We start from the raw sequence: 18055 nt of genomic DNA, 5'->3' as shown, positions 1-18055 counted from the left end.
AGCATACTTATTTATCAGAAAACAAACAACAGCAAGTTGTACTATGCTGATCATCTCACCTGAAAGTTGCAAGCGTATTGATTATTCAGCTCATATTTCCTCAAAATCAGAAAAGAACAGTGTTAGGGACTCCACTGCATTCTGTATCCCTATCAGAGAAAAATGATATATGAATGCTGTTAAGATTATGATGTCATTTAGGCTGAATAAGGGAATCATTTTGATAGCACATGGAATTTGCAAATAATGTTATATGCAAAGTATTAATAGCACAACATGTTATTGTACTTACAACTAAAATAGAAAGCTTTTTTCCTGTTTCCTAGGTGTGAAAAATATAATTGCTACTAAGGTACTTCTACTCTAATATTAGGAAGAGAGAAGACAGAAAATTAGACAACATGTGTGAAGAATTGATTAAGCCCAAGGTATATGATTTTGCTGTGGTAGAGCAGAATTCACAGCTTTCATGGTTTGGCTTACAAACTGTTGTTTGAAGGAAATTGAGACAAATGGACTGCTCTGCCAATACCATTAAGATAGAAGGAGACTTGTATTAAACAAGAGTGTTCCACTTAAAACAGGCACCCAGTTGAAGTGGGTCATGTTAACCTACCCACCTATCAAAAAGGCCAACCCAATCCTTTTCTCAGAAGTCTGGCTGATTTGAGCTATAGCAATTTCTGTACTACAAATGTTCTGAGTTGAACTGGGCAGCTGTAGTGTAATCATGCCAAGAGGCATTAACTACTTCACTGCTGTTTCACCAACTTCCTACACTGGGCACAATTCACCTCAAGTATGCCACCTCTTGTGAAAAGATACAGTGGACCTGAAGAGCTAATGGAAAATTGGCCTAATAAGCTATTATACAGAAACATCAGTAAAAGCTATCGAAAGTAAAGGCTAAAAAGAAGAGGGGGAAAAAAAAGCAAATGAATGCATTATATTTCCCCTTTGAACAGAAAAAAAAATGTTTATAGCTTTTTCAAAGTGCTAAGTTACATACTGAGACATATCAAGCCAAGCCTTTTATAAGCCTTTTAATTTAGGATGTATAAGTGACTATACACAGCGCCACAGTGAGTGGTAGCAATTCAGTTCAGTGGGGCTTCTCATATGATTAAGAACTAATCAGTGGGCTCAGCTCTGATCCCTGTTACATGTTCCAGGCAAAAAAAAAAAAAAAATCAAGAGAGCAAGAGATCTCTCAGGCACAACATACTTGTATAGCTACATAACGTTTAGAGATCAGCATGACAGGTCGCCTGCTGCGAGGATTATACTTCCCTGTATAAGTGGGCAACAGCAGTGAGGCAAGGATAGAGAAAAGGAGAAAGTAAGAAAGCTTCTTCACCCTGCCAGCCTGTGGAGGTCAGGATGAGAAACAGGCTGCTCGTTTAATTGGATAACTTGTCACTAAAGTGATGCAGAGTTTAAGTTCTAAAGAAGGTCTCTGTGTGTCTCATCTACATACATCTTCAATGTGCCCACTCTTCCATCAGCTCATGCCTTCCCAAAATCTCACCAAGCCCTCTTTCTGCTGTCATCCTACAAAGGAAAAAGCTCCCCTAGGTATTCTAATATACCCAAAATAGATATGGAATATGAAGAAAGAGACTCAAATACATAACCTTTGGAGTGTAATGAATTCCAAATATTTTTGCCTTTTGAAAAATATCTAAGTTTTTTTCAGTGGAAACAGAAACAGGTCACATCAAGATTGCCTGAAGGAATCTACAACTTTTAAGAAGCTGGCAAAGGTGCAAACCAAGGTATTACAATGGATTAACTTCATAAGATTTAGTTCTTCTTAGGTATATGCATGTGTTCACACTTAGGTATCACAGTTTGTCTATTAACAGATGTGCCGTAAAGCCAGAAAATACAGGAGCAGATTTTTCAAGATACGTGATTATCCTTGGCCACCTGAGAGGAGAATCAATCCCCTTTTCATATTCATGTTCCTTTCCCTTCAGCTCTCCTTCCCACACTGTTAATAACACAGAACGAACATAGAGCAAGAATCTTTTAGCATACCTACACATAGACACAAGTACACAGTAATACAAACATACACACACACACACACACACACAGACATTCTTCAAACTGGATTTCCACAGCATACACCAAATTCCACTATCATAATTTATATGATACACTGCTACAGCAACCACTGACTATAGAACTTCATGAATCTTTAATTATTATCCTGGGATTCTAGCAGATTGTCCAGCAGAGTACATCAGTGGAATAATGATTTATTGTAAATAGACTCAACTTAACAAGATGTCATAAAATCTGAAATTTCTAGTCCGTCCTCTCTGTATGAACCAAAGCTTTTAAAAATTTATTTTCATTATCAGAAATCACCTGCTCAATTATTTCTATAAAAGAACCTTGGCTGCTTGCAGGTCACATATAATTAATTTGTTTTACACATTCAGCATTCAAAACCAAACCTGTTTTGACAGGACACAACATTGAGGTTCCTGCAGACCTGAAATCCTTCCCACAACATGCAGATTATTAGTATCTTCATTGAATAGGGTGACCCTGAAACATATTTTAACTCATAACCCCAAGTGTTCAAATTCAAATATTTTGTTGTGAGATGACAAAGAAAGCCTTTATTCAAAAAGTCTTTATGAAATCATGAAATTTTCAAAATACTGCCTCGCATTAGGCAATCTCATGAATGCCTTTGCACATAAACTCGCTCAGTAGAGAACTCACTGATAAAAGCTACACGAACACAAGAGAAGTGTAATTAGCATCTGGAGTGACTGTTTATCATATTGCCTTCAATCATTTCATAATACACCTCCGGCTACTGCTAATAAGCTCCTGAAAAAAAACCCTGGAGAAGAGAAATGAAAACGCCATTTTCAAACATTGCGGGTTTATCAGTTAGAATGAACACCCACGTGAACAGGAGGTCAGCAGTGACTGCAGGAGGAGAAACTGACAAAAATGCTGCTTGGCCTACATGAGAAACGAGAGAGGTGTACCAGCCATGCAGGAGCAAAATGACTGCTGAGATTGTTCTGTGGGGTTTGTTCTCGCGATTCCACCATGAGAGCACCTCTTCTTTCAGTGCACTGCAAGCTAGTTCTGAGTGCAGCTGCTGAAGCTGGGTTCCTGTTCTCCTGTCTCTCAGACAAAGCAATCCCTGCCTTCTCTTACGCACTTTGCAATTTGTTACAGCGCATTTAGAGAAGTCTCTCATATTCTCAGCCACAGAACTGAACTTGTTCACTTTACTGATACCAGTTTAGTTTCACTAGCCACCAGAACTGAAACCTGTATCCCATCCCTAGTAATCAGCACAACATACAGACACATTATTTTAAGACTCACGTTGCATATACTTAAAAGAAAAGTGGAAAAGATAAAAATACTCTGTCCCCTTCTCAGAGCAGATTGGTTGCTAAAGAAATTTAATATCTTGTTAAGAGGAATTTATGCGTTCAAAAAATACTCTTGCTATGAGCAGTTTAATTAATCACCTACATAAAGCTCAAGGCCATCTGTTCCATATATGAGGAGGGAAAAAAAAAACAGACAAGATGAGATAGCACAAGACAATAATTTTGATAGTACTGAAGTATACTTAGTGTGGCCAATACAATAGAAAGATGCCTAGTTAGTACTACACAGCATATTTAGGGGAATATCCCTTTATTTGATAGGAAGCCTCACAGAGAACATGAACAATTTTAGGGGACCAAGATCCTAAAGCAATAGTAGGCTCCATTGCTGTGGCAAATTCTATTTCTATTGGAAATGTTGACAAACCTTTAGTCCTACATTCAACTCTGACAGTGACCACCTAACTACTGAACCTGTGGCTGCATTCCAGGATATGTAATGGGTGAATTCCACCAAAAACTGTCTCTTGGAACCTGCATTTTCTTCCAGTGTGACAAGGTCTTCACAGATAAGCACAAAAATCAGTGCAGGTAGATACAAAGTACAAAATCCTACCAGGTGAGAGTGCTCAGTCCCACCTGAAGTAGTATATTACATGCTTTTCAGAGAGAGGGAGCTTTTGGATTATATAGTTGCATCAATTTCTGAAGCCTACTCATCACAGCAGCAAGCACAGACATGTTAGGGATTTTAATTTTCTTGTTTGAGGAAGAGAGATATAAAAAACAAAATGAAACTGAGAATCCTATCTTACCTTCTTCCAAAGTGGTTAATTCCTACTTTGAATAAAATTTGTCATAATAAATTAATTCATCCACAAAGGTTGTATTTACAGACTTATGACCTAGTAATCAGTTTCTCAAAAATAATTGTATAAAGCCAAACTGCTATTCCCATTACATAATTTGCCATTTGAAAGCACATATTATCCTTTTATTTTAATCTTCCACCAAAAAAGAGTACTCTACCCCACTTTGCTGGCAAAATTGTTAGTCAGGGTACATATTAATGTAATTGACATGTTAAACTGATACTTGAAACAGCTCACAGCTGGTGGCTTGCCTAATTATTTTATTATTGTTATTATTTTGCATATCACACAATGCTTTCTCACAAAGAATAGTTTCTTCATATTTGCATTTTCATTGTTGAAAAACTAACAAACTGATACTTTTTTTAGTTTTCCGTTGTAATGAATGACACCATTTTACATGTCTACAGTACATTACACAGACACATTTCAGGCTGTAATGCTGATGGCTTAAAAGCTGTGATTCCCCAATCATTAGTATTGGGTTTATACACAACAGACAGCAGCAGTGAAAATTTTTACTCAGCTCAGTGACGGCAGGAAACATGACAGATTTTCTTCCAAAAAATCCTCTGCATGTGATGGGGAATCAGCCAACTTATTGGTGCATTTTTAGAACAAAACTGAATTGGCAGAGGGTGCTCATTGCAGATCAGAGCTTTTGTGCTGTGTGGCTGCAGTACCTGTCACTTGTTACTAGGAAACCAAAGGCCAAACTCACTGTACTGTTGAGGCACAGTCTGTTTTCAGCTGACAGAACATTCTAACACTGAAAATCTCGGCTAATTTAGTTTTGATGTAATGCCACAAATGCATTAAGTGTACTTCGATCCTTTCTGATTTTACTGTTCATTTTTTTCTTTAAGTTATTTCAAGTAACTTTCTTACATCTGACCATCGTTCCTGTCTCTTTTCTAAACAATCAACTTGGGACTTACCAAACCATCTTGAGAGTTTTCCTTTCCTTAATACAGCTCTTTTCCACCTTGCAGCAAATTTATCCCTTTGTAGAGCAGTCTTTACTCCTTATCCAGCTGTTTTCTTTAACATTTTAACAACTGCTACCTGGAAAGAAAATAGGGTGAAAATATGAAAATTTGGCAGTCACCTTCATGCATTTTAGAAATAGCAATCAGAACTTGTGGGATTTTTGTGATCTCCCTCCTTGGTAATGTCAAATTTCTTCTTTATGCTAAGAAGCATCTTGGGAATAAGGAAGTACAATGGGTAAAACACCCCTGAAGTCCTGCAGTTCTTCCACATATTTACTCCTTTTAGGAATACATTTTCTCATCTGCACTATCAAAGATATCTAATTTGGGGTGTGAATGCTACAGTAAATTATTCTCTTCTTAAAGCAAAATATTCTCAAAGAGATTTGAGAAAAATCATGAATTTTAAATATTGCATTTCAAGACAAGAATTTATTAAAAGGTATTTCTCAGGTCACAAATAAATCAGTATCTCTAGAAGCATGCAGACTAAATATGCTGTATCAGTAATAAAAAGCTTACAATGGTGTGGCTATAGAGGTTTATACTTGAGATGTTGAGAGTTTTCTTTCAACATATTTACTAAATCAGAGATCAAAGTATAAATGGTGCTTGATAAAAAAGAGCTTTCTTGTCCCCTAGAAATGTTCACATTCAGAGAAAACTGATCTTACTCTGGACTTGAATCAAAGAGATCTAACAATGTATTTTCCCTGCCTCTATTGTTCCAAAGTTAAGCAGAGCAGAACACTTGACTGCGTTTCTGTATCCCATGCTCATGGCCAACTAAATCTAAATGTGTAAATAACAACTGGCTTTAGTACTAAAACAGGTAAGAAAGTACAAGTTGATATGATATGAAAGTACATCTTTGCATTCATTTACACACTTCTTTCTACAGACCTAAAGGACTTCGTGCATAGGGCCAGAGACCAGCCACCATGAAGGTCTTTGTGCAAAATAATCCTCAAGACATTTGAGGTAGGTACGAAGAGATGCGAGGGCACAGGGCTAAGATGCCCCGGTGGCAGATGGATTATCTCTTCCCCCATGGCCAGACATCCACACAGGCTGATAAAAGCCAGCCAAAGCCTTGTTTCTGGTCTGCCAAGGTGTGCTCTAAGGCTGCAATGAAACTGTAGCCTTTGGGCTGAGCAGATCACGATGCAGAGAGCCACTGAGGTATTGCTGTGCAGAAAGCCCTTCTGCCTGTCTATCTGTGCCTTGACTTTCTCTCATGCTGCTCAAGTCAGTTCAAAGGTGCTCTCCCACCTCCAGTGCTAATTTATTGTTTTGTAATAACATGCAAAGGGAAAAGACATAGTTGGGAAGAAAAGGAGAATGAAAACAAACTCTAGTAAACCAGCACTGGTTTAGAACCAAAGACAAGCGAATTATTGTCACAGAATCATATAGTAGGATTTCTCACAACCTCTTCCTATGTAAACACCTGCACAAACTCTTCCCTTAAGCAAAAGCAATTGAGTTGTGCTTATCTCTCAACATAATTATCAATTAATGACTTCTATGTATTTATAAGCTTCATTACCCATATGATACTCTTCAGTATATTAACTTCTTTCCTAATAATTTGATGTTTGTGTGTTTCCCCAAGGCTATTAAAAAGATATCCACAAAAGTAATTATGAGGACATTCACAATCCATTTTACCTCAGAAGATACAAGAGATTTTAATGAAAGTGTCTTTAAGTTCACCATTTCAGTGCTCACAGAGTTTCAATTAAAAAAAAAAAAAAGTGGAAATCATTAGAGATAAATGGGCACTCCAGTTCTTAAAGTTTTAAGAGTTTTAAAAATGTAAAACATGAGAGAACAAGGTTCCTAAAATGACAGAATACTGAAAAATAGAACAGCAGATACTCTTTAAGCCAGGTGTCGTGATGACAGGAAAACTAAAAGCAGTAGTAAAATATTGTAATGGGACTGGGACTACTTATAGACTTCAGTGCTGGGTGGTGCTCACAGGGAGGTCCTCTAAGCAGGGACCATATCACTTCCTCACACAGATGGATAACATCGCTGATGTATTACCAAGTCTGTCTATCACAATTTTAAGAGGCCCATTTTCATCTTCCTGATATGAAATGGAACTCTAATTCTGTTGGGTTTGGTGTAACATGGTTTTGTAAGCATCGTATTTGCTTATTGTAAGTCCTTTAGTTCAAGGCACTGCTGTAAGGATGTAGTAAGGGAGACTGCCCAGAGGTATTGTTGTGGTTGGGCTGGGGCTTTTCTCTTCTCTTCTCTGTGTGTTTAACACACTCTTGGCTCTTTGACAACACCAGCAGAGAGATTAGTTGCCATTAGTAGAGTTTTGCTGTAGAGTTTTTCTGGGAAGAGCTTCAGAGCATGGGAGAGGAGGTCTCCTCTCTCAGCGCTTGCTTGTTCTAAGAACTCTGGAAGGGGTCACTTGCTTACACCTCTCACTGATCAGATCTTTTGCTATTTATTGCTAGTTACAGCAAAGTCTGTGCAAATGTCCTGACAGCTCAGTGACAATACAGTAGATGAAAGGCTGACAGTATCTTTAGGACTGGGATTTGGAATTGCTCCTCTACAAAGACTGATTAATATGGGAAGTGAGGGAGCAAACAAACACATTTTGAACAACTCACCCGGTTCTAAATCACTTGTCTGAAACCTAGAAGCTGTAATGTGTGATTTTGGCACTGTAAGACTTCCTTTTATTAGAAATTAAGGGGAAGGTGGACAGCTCTGGAAGCGTAATGACTAAACTGATCCTTGCTGTCCTACAAATCTCAAGCAATCTATGATATGCAAGTAGATTCTACTGGTTTCCTTTGAGGGCCAAATCCTTTTCATCTTAGAAAATAGCCATGCAGCACGTCAGCATGGGAGAATGTTTATGAGATGCTCTTATGAGTGAATGGTTCCAGTCAGTCACCCCTTCTTGATGGTTATTTGGGGGCATATTCTGTTCTCAGTCTTCATTTAAACCATAGCCTATCTTCTTAAAATTAGCATTCAGATCAACTCCTCAAAATCTGTACTGATTTTTAAAATGCATAACTTTCAGTTTTGTCCACTAAATTAATTTTGCAGACATATATTTATATTACATGTTCTTACATTCTGGTATCTTTTCCATAACAACTTGAGTTATTCAGGACCTGTGGTAAAGTATTTAATGTGTTGTATGAAATATAATTTCACATCAAATTAGGAAAGTAAACACAAGTGGCTCATAAACAATCTAATGACCAGAATGTTCCATCAAAAATAACTATACAAGTGATGGCATGGAGATTACATGAGCCTATATAAATAAAGAGCAAAAATACCTCCTAGACAAATAAAAGTCTAACATAACATAGTAAACAGCTTTTCAGCTTAAAGAGGATACTGCTGTAATTGTCTATTGACCTTATAGACCCTGTGACATGGTGAGATGTCACAAGGTCAGAAGGTGAGATGTTTTAAATAACTGGTCTCTGTATTACTTAATGCGTAGAAAACAATTACATTCAAGTATTCTTCTATTTGTGCAAGTATTACTAAATAAGAAGACAAGCAGACACATAGCAGGACAAACAAGCCATTATCAGAACTAATTATATTTCTTATTGTAAATCAATTAGTCAACCAGTTATCTAAAGATTAAAGAACCAACCTGCAAAGTTGTGATTATAATCACATGGACTGACTGCCTGATGCCGGTATGGCAGCTATACATGAGAGAGGTAGATCCTCTCTATGCCCATATTTGCTATACCTGAAGATCAAACTTAAAATGTGAAACAGCCCTCTGGTACCTTCTCTTTCACCTTCTTACTTCTTCCTACTGAATAGTCTTATGAAAATACTTTTCTGAATTATTACTCTCTGATAATTTCTGCTTTCATGCTCTTAGAAAGAATCCTATAGATAACATACAAAACTTTTTTTTCCCTTTAAAAAATTATGAAACAATAAATGCATGTTATTCCTAAGAAAATACATTTCCTGATTAAAAGCAGAGTAACTCCATCTGCTCCATCTTTGTGTAGTTACAGTTTTCAGATAGAATATACAGGAGAAATCTGTCAACACTCAGAAAGAGTAGGAGGCATATGGTATTATCAAACAATCTCACTAAACTTTATAACTAGACATACAGAACTGCATGTAATACTGGTTGTAAAGACAACATTACACTTTTATTAGACATTCTTTTCCAGCATAAAAGCTCCTAAAACAGGAAGCACAGCTGAACAACAGAAAATAAATTAGGATGAGTTTTAAAGATTCCATCTCTCACCTGACGCATCAGGTGTCCCACAGAACCAGAGCATCAGACTTGAGTAATGCTGTACACATTTCTCATTGAGCAGCCAGCAGCTTTGAATGTGAAGACCAGAGTGTGTTTTTCTTTTCCAGCAATTATATGTTAAAAATGTGTCCTTATAAGCCTGTGAGAGAAAACACACAGCTACTCAAGGTTAGCCAGTTCAGGGGAAAAGCAAATACTTGCTGGGCAAGGACAGCAGAAGATAACAGTTGAAGTGATATCCACTGGCAAGATGGTAACTAAGCAAAAAGGTGAAAGAGAGTAGTAGGAATTCCCATATCAAATGAGTTTTAAAATGCCTTTTAAATAAGATTATCACAAGGTTGCCTCATTCTTCATAGTTTCATTTCTTCTGAAGGAAAAGCCTATAAAGGGTCAAATGGGCATTTACTTGACAGTCCTTAAGCCAAGTACTTTCTTTACACTTAATGGTGTTGAAAAACATATGGCATGTTCCATGTACAAAACACTTTATCTGTTTGAATGGAAGTGGGAAGGATTGAGATACTATAATTTCATTTTTCATCACTGTAGGGAGCAAGAAAAAATGCTTAATCAATGAAACATTTGCCCTGCTGTTGTTTATTCTACATTACACATACAAGATCCCTACATAAAACAGATAAGGGAAGCAAAGGAGTGAGATGAACAGTAACCACTGCTTGGGATATGACTACAGAAACACCTAATTCTTGAGTGCATGATCTAAAATTCTCTCCTGGTTGAATGGCTTCATTAAACCTGTCTGCTCTGCAGTTTTCTAATGGTCCTTTAGGATGATGCCTATTGAAATTGATATAACCTTTTGTTCTCAAGTCATCATGAAAATCATGTATACAATATCAGATACTCTGATTTTCACTAGTTCTCAGTACCTAAAGCCCCTCTTTTCACTTATTTGTAAAAACATTTATAGAGTATTGTACTTTACCAGTGCTGGCACAATATGATTTAATTATGAATGTCCCTCATTCTGTAATTCCTTTCATCAGAGGTATCTTAAAATAGACCAACAGTCATATTAAACTACAATAACCTACATTACAGCAAGAAAAAAAAAAAACAACCGAAAACATGATGTACACCACTAGCCTTCCAGATCAAATCTTCAAGGCTTCTATCTGCCCTGCTTCAAACCCTCAACTTATCATTCATAATGAACTTTTCTGCCAACAGGCAAAACTGTCAACAGGTGACAAATCATTGTATCAAGCGACAATTTTTCACTCTTTGTTGCTTTGCTTTCCTTTATGGCATTCTCTTATAGGATGTATATTTGCCAGAGAAATGAGTGCATTATGGATTACTGACCTCTCATTTCTCCAGATTTACTCCCCAAATTAACCAGTGAACTAAAGATTTCTACCATTGCTTAACTATATTTCAACCACAGACCCAGATAAGAAGATTCTTTCGTATCGGACAAGTATATATAGTGTAAATCATGCAAGCAGACAATAAGCTAATTCACAAGGTCATTTTGAAAGTCATGGAGTTGCTTTCTTCAGAAGAATTCTGAAGAAGGCTGTGAGGTGAGGGAGAGGAAAGGTTATGTTGGTTTTCCTTACAGAAAGGCCACTGAGTCTGGCTTTCAGGATGATCACAGTTAATACCCCAGAAAAAAAATGCATGATGTTTCCTTGAACTTCTTTAATTTTATTTTTCTTTTTAAACAATGTAAGCAGAAACTCAGCAATGTTGCCTAACATAAAGGTACAGGCCTGAAGAACTAAATTATTTGGTTTCTGGTAAGCCTAGGGACTACTGGTGCAACTGAAGGCATGCAATACTACACCAGAAGGCTGAACACAATTGCCCAGGATCAGTAAATCCGCTGGAAAAATTCAAAGGGCAATGGCACTCATGTCACACATCCAGAAATTTCTTGACACAAAAAGATGGGTGCATATTTGCTTGGCCATGACTCCACTTTGCTCCTAATGGTTTTCTTTGGCATTTTTAACCCATACAAAGTGCGCAAGTGCTTATGTAAGACAAGGTGTTATCAGACTGTTAACAGTGATACAGTTAGGCTTTTTTTACTACAATTTTTATGTGCTTGTTTCTTGCTTTCCACTCAGTCTTTTCCTCGCTCACTTCTCAGGACCCCTGAAACAGAATTCTCTGGTTCCTCTGAATCCCAGTATCCCAGAACCTCCTTTATTTCCAGTTTTCCACACTAAGTGGCCTCTATCCAGACACTAATATCTATGAAATTTCATACCCTCTAAGCCTCTGCTTCTTGTTGAAGTGGAATTCTGTCATGAGGTTCAACATGTATTGGGAACATAGAGGGACTATCAGACAGACAAAGAAAGCAATACATTCATACACAGCTCATCTCCTTAGAAACCAAGCTAAAAGTATTTATCTTAGAGCTAGAATGAAATTTCTATTTGGAAACAAGCTGTAGTGATTCTCAGCCAACTTTTGTAATCTCTTCACCCCACTTGCTTTACTTTTCCATAATAATTTGTGTTTATCTAGTAGAGACAGAAAGTCTTTCAATTTCTTACTTACTTTATTCTTACAAACAAGAAGTTCTCAACACATGTGTTAACTTTCTGCTGTTGGAGTGATCTTCAGACAGGTACACTCAGAAGGATCATGAAAGAGCATTTTTTACCTACCTCTTCCACAGGCATGAGAGAATTCAGGAGGGTAAGCACAGCTCAAGAGGATGCTCTCCCTTTCACCCAAGCCAGGCAGAAGCTGGGACACAGCTGCCCTTTTTCAGAACTTAAGAAATTTGAGAGTGTAAGGGTGGAATCAAATGCTGGTCCAAAGAGGTTGAGATGGTGTGGTAATGCTACATAGACATGGCTATTGCATATTTAGCAGTTCTGTTGAGAATTCCTCTGATCATAAGCATCCAAGCTTATGAAAAAACAGCAAATGAATATCTAAAATGCACACATTGTTCCCAGAAAGGAACAAAGAAAAGTACACCAGTGCCTTTTTGTGTATGTACCCTATTGTGCCTTCCCTTTTCCACTAAGTCCTCATTATCAAAACACCATGACCTACCTGCTCTGTCCACTTCTCTCACAATGTTTGCAAATTCTTGGTCATACTACCAACATCATATGAGAAAGTAAAACGAAAAGCAAAACCTGATATCAATGTAAGAAACAGGACAAGAGATGCCATTAGCCTAGCATACCAAAAAGACCACATCCAGAACTATCAGTCTGTACTTGTGCAGATCTTAGGACTATCATGATCAAAGAAGCCCTGAAATGTGTTGCTCGTGCTTATTTTTTTGTCTTGACATTAACAGTGCTTTTAAGTGGGGCTTCTTTTTTTGTTAAGATTACTAAATCAAGAAATACAGGTAACCAATACTGCAACATCTTTTAAACACACTGGGCCATTATGCTTACTGAGAAGCCAAATCAGCAAACTATTTCAGTGCAGTGTAATACTAAATTTTCTATTCTAAAGGACTTAGTGCAACTTTGCAGTGAAGGGGAGTGAGACAGGGCTGGAGGAGTGAATCACAACAGAATTCCACACATGATTTAATTACATATTCACAGCACATTTGCAGCCATTAAAACAATCCTTCCTCCACAGGTACTCAGGAGATTACTCTAATGCTTCCACTGGGACTGGTGAGAGTGAATCCCTGCAGCTTCACAGGACTATTATGCTTTGACTGTTTGCATTGCTGTCTCTCTCTTCTGCACACAAATGTTACTCTCATTACAGCTAAAGGGGTCACGTGGAAGCAGCCAAAGGAGAGAAAAACTGTAGCATACCAGTCAGATAAAGCTAGCTGTTTACTCCATGGATTAATAATTTATCATTACTTATTGGTCAGAATCAAGAAATTCACAGAATCACCTCAGCAAGCACCTACACCCAGAAAATGTCACCAATTAAAGTTATTAGTGGGGAAAAAAAAAAAAAAAAAAAAAAAGGCCAGCTGCAGCTGTGAGGGTTGTGGTAACTAGCCTGAGTGACTGTGCTGGTACAAACACTCCATTGGACATCAATTGCTCCTCCACATCAGCTAAATACCTTCAGACGTCATTACTAAATGACAAAGAACTGTGATCTTGTTGCTGAAAAAACACCACCATGTTTACAAAAGTAAACCAGAGGCTTCTGACATGATGTCCAATGCTATGGTAAACTGTACTGTGACTACCTGTGTAAAGGAAGAGCTGGCTTACTCACTAACTTCTTGCCTATTTCTGTTACACCTTCAGATTCTCACATATGGGTACACACTACAGTTCAAATCAATATCTACTCCATTATTACAAAAGCATTGGAAACATCTTTTTAAAAATATTTTGGAGCAGACTTCTATTGCTATTTTGGAGCAAACAGGGTAATAAAAGACATAGAATACATCTATTAGAATACATCTATGTACAAACTGAGAATTAGGGAACATATCAATAAAAAAATAAATTCAAAACTAAAAAAGCCAGTAAGATTACTCATTCCTCCCATCTGCAACTCAACACCTGTATTTTGCAGGCAAGATGATGAGTATGCATGGATCACAGATTATTTCTATACAGAGAAGTCAGGTTTTTTTCCACATGCTGTTGCTGGATGCAAACCACATTTTTCATGAGGAAAAAAAAAAAAAAGATGTAAGACAATAGCTAGGGTATAAAAATAGGCAAGAGTTATTTATTGAAAAAACATATTTGGTCATATCATACAGCATTCATTTAGAAACCGGCTTGGGCATGCTAAATTATATATAAGTCTAACAAGGGGTGAAATATGTGAAAAACACAGGTGATTTTTTATCCTCAGAAGCTGAAAAAAACCTCTTTTACACTCTAGAAGGCCAAATGTACTGTCAATATGGATAAAGCAGTTACAATGGACGTTAGATGTGATCACATGTAACACAGCAATCCACAATTTAAAAACAGGCATATAAATGGGTGTACCCTTGGCCTGACAGTCAGAGCTGGTCATAGAACCATAGAATGGACTGGGTTGGAAGAGACCTTATAGATCATCAAGATCCAACCCCTCTGCATGGGCAGGGACACCTCCCACTCTATCAGGGTGCTCAAGGCCCCATTCAACCTGGTCTTGAACATTTCTAGGGAGGGGGCATCTACAACCTCCCTGTACAACCCATTCCAGTGTTTTACCATCCTCATAGCAAAGAATGTCCTCATATGCAGTCTAAATCTCCCCTCTTCAAGTTTTATACCATTGCCCCTTGTTCTCTCACAATTCACCTGTGCAGTAAGTCCTACCCCAGCTTTCTTCTAGGCCCCCTTCACATATTGGAAAGCCGCTATGAGGTCACCTCGGGGCCTCCTTTTTTTCAGGCTGAACAAACCTGGGGAGGTGCTCCAGTCCTCTGATCATTTTTGTGGCCCTCTTCTGGACATGCTCCAGGAGCTCTGTGTCCTTCCTATGTTGGGGACTCCAGAACTGGACCCAGTACTCCAGGTGGGGCCTCACAAGAGCAGAGTAGAGGAGGAGAATCCCCTCCCTTGAGCAGCTGTCTGTGCTGCTTTTGATGCAGCCCAGGACAGGGTTGGCTTTCTGGCTGCAAGTGCACACTGATGGCTCATGTTGAGCTTCTCATCCACCATCATCCCCAGGTCCTTCCCCTCAGGGCTGCCCTCAATCCTTTCTACTCCCAGCCTGTGTTTGTGCACGGGATTGCTTCAGCCCAGGTACAGAACCTTGCACTGGGCCTGGATGGACTTCCTGAAATTTGCACGAGCCCACTTCATGAGGCTGTCAAGGTACCTCTGATCACCTTTTGAAGTAGGTTGTAAAAGTAGATTAATAAATTCCCTCTCCTCTTATATATGCAAACACACACACACAGAGAGTCCAAAAGATGAGGAGGCCTGGGGGGCAGTCAGGTAGGAGATATGATCTAGGGACATAACTAGTGACCTACAATTAGTTGTGGACATTAAGCTAAAGTAATTGACAGGCACATGTTTAAAAAAAAAAATAAAACATTTTTATTTAATAATTACAGAATACTCTTTGATAGACCAGTATCACATTGTAATACTGATGTAAATAAATTACATTGAAATTGATGATGTAATACTGATATAAACAATACTTATTCAGGAATTTGTTTTTCTGAAGTCCAGATTGGCATTGCAGACCTATGAAGTCTGTTTTGCTTGTTTTAATTCTCATTCTTGTCCTAGACATGACATGAGAGAAATGCATCTTAAAAGACATGAATTAAATATGTAGAAGTAACTGGTTCACCAGATATAGAGACCTTCCCTTTTTGGTCAGTTCATTATTGCAAGTCTGGAGAGCAAGCCTGGAGAAATTCCTGACAGTGCACATCAGATTTGTGCCATATTTCTAGAGCAGCCTTTCCCTCTACTTCCCTAGCTCTGTAGAAATAGAAACTACCCAAGGGTACATCTCAATCCACATGACACCTTATTTTTATTTAAAAAGAGAGAGAGAGAGAGAGAGAGAGAGAGAGAGAAGAATGCTTCTGAGGTTGTAAATATAAACATAGAAAAGTAATATGGACATAGAAAAGTATCAAGACATTACTGATATTCTGCTTAAAAAACAGAGAGCCTTCATCAGCAATCCAGTCAGAGAGTGTGTGGTGAAGGTACAATTGAAACTTTCTTTTAGGAATAAGAGGGGAGATGAAGGTAGAATAGAGACTTCCTCACACTAGTACTGTGTACAAAAATGACTTCTGCTTTGCCTCCATTCCATTATCCCTTCAAAGGGTATGAACCCAGACCTCACAGACACAGTCTTGATGCTGTTAGCAGCACAAGATCTAGCAGCAGGTGGGAACTGCTCAGAGCCATCTGGGATAGACTCAATCCCATTCCTGTGGTGTACAGCTTCAGAAATGCAAAACTGGGGATCTGGATGGTTAGAAGCTGTTCATACTTCAAATCCCCAAGAGCTTCTTAAAACTAATCCATCCTTTTTTTTAGTAGCTACTCTTCTGAGTTTCACAAATATTGAAAAGCCAGCCTCAATTTGTGTAAGTAGTCCAAGAGTTTCCCATACATCTTTTTTTTCATTTAATCTACCTTTTGAGATTGCTTGGTTTTAAGTAGTTTATGTGAATTCTTGAGAAAAACATTAAGGAACCTGCAATGCAGTTGAACATTACATCTCACCCACAACACACAGAACGTGGATCAGGATTCTTTTGATTTCAGTGAAGTACAACTTCTATGCCTCCATTTAAAAACAAAATCAGAACAATCATTTCACCCCAGAAGCACTTTATATTGAATAAGAAATCTGCACCATTTGGTTGCTTATGCTGCTGCATCTGCTACTTATTTTACTGCTGCTACTCAAAAACAAACTCCTGGAAAGGTTTGTGCACAAAATGCTTGGCACCAATCATTTTTTCCCTCTACCCTCCTACATTTCACAGATGATCTTCATGACAGAATTAGCTTTTATCCCCAGACCCTCAAACTGCACTATACAGTAAAGCTTCTACCTGTATAACTCTGAAGTGTCTTGACTTCAAATTCTGTTTTGCAGTGTGGAGGAATTCCCTAAAGGAGAAAGGAATGAAGTTCTAAAAATTCTTTTCTGTTTGGAGAATAAGAAAAACATGTTTCTCATCAAGATATAAAATACACTTTTTACTCTGATCAAATGCATTTCAATTATATTAGAATTCTTAGCACACTACTTTATTATATATACCCCAATGTAATTTTGTAATATATTATTTATGCAAAGAGATAAAAAACTATTCTGCTGGATGTCTGAAATGTTTAAGAGTAGAATAAATTTCATCATCGCCTCCACTCACATACTTTTTTTTTATGCCACCTGTCTGCAATTTACTGCGATTGTTTTGAAGCAGTTGTTTTGGAAAAGTGTTTTAAAAAGTTTGAATAAATTAATCTGTGATTCCATTTGATATGAACAGGGGTTAATATGAAATATTTTTGAAGTTCCATGACAAGAGGCGAAAACTGACGCTGCATTTAGCTGGATGTACTAGTAAAATGTTGCATTGAGGAAACAGACTACAGAGTGATTAATTCTCAGCAACTTAATAAATGACTTCCTGCAGAATGAAAGATAATGCTTCTTATTTTTAAGCCAAGCAACTCAACTTTTTATATGCTAAAAGCTTTCATCAATTAAGACAGTTGCACACAGACGCATGGATCAAGGCTAATGAAATGTATGGTGCATCATTAGTATTTTTAGATTTCAAGGCATGCTTGTAAAGATCACTGGGACTGATTATTGAACAAAATTTAATCCACCAATAAGGACACTTTCATTCCTGTTTGATCAGTGGTGAACCAATTTTTATCAACTCAACATTTATGCCTTTTTATCAACCTGAGCTAGCAGGTGCTTTACAGATAGCTCTTTTGTTAACTTACACAAATACAATTTTGCAGAAGTAATTTAGGTTAGAATATATTAATTCTAACATTAGCATTTTTCAGAGTCTGCAGAGTCTGATATTAGAGCTCCAGCAGTCTAAACATAACTTTAAAACAAAACATTTCAAGAGTTCCA

This window comes from Heliangelus exortis, chromosome 1 (assembly GCF_036169615.1).
Source record: "Heliangelus exortis chromosome 1, bHelExo1.hap1, whole genome shotgun sequence".
NCBI lineage: Eukaryota > Metazoa > Chordata > Aves > Apodiformes > Trochilidae > Heliangelus > Heliangelus exortis.
The sequence above is the reverse complement of the archived record's forward strand: the minus strand, read 5'-3'. Positions refer to the sequence as shown.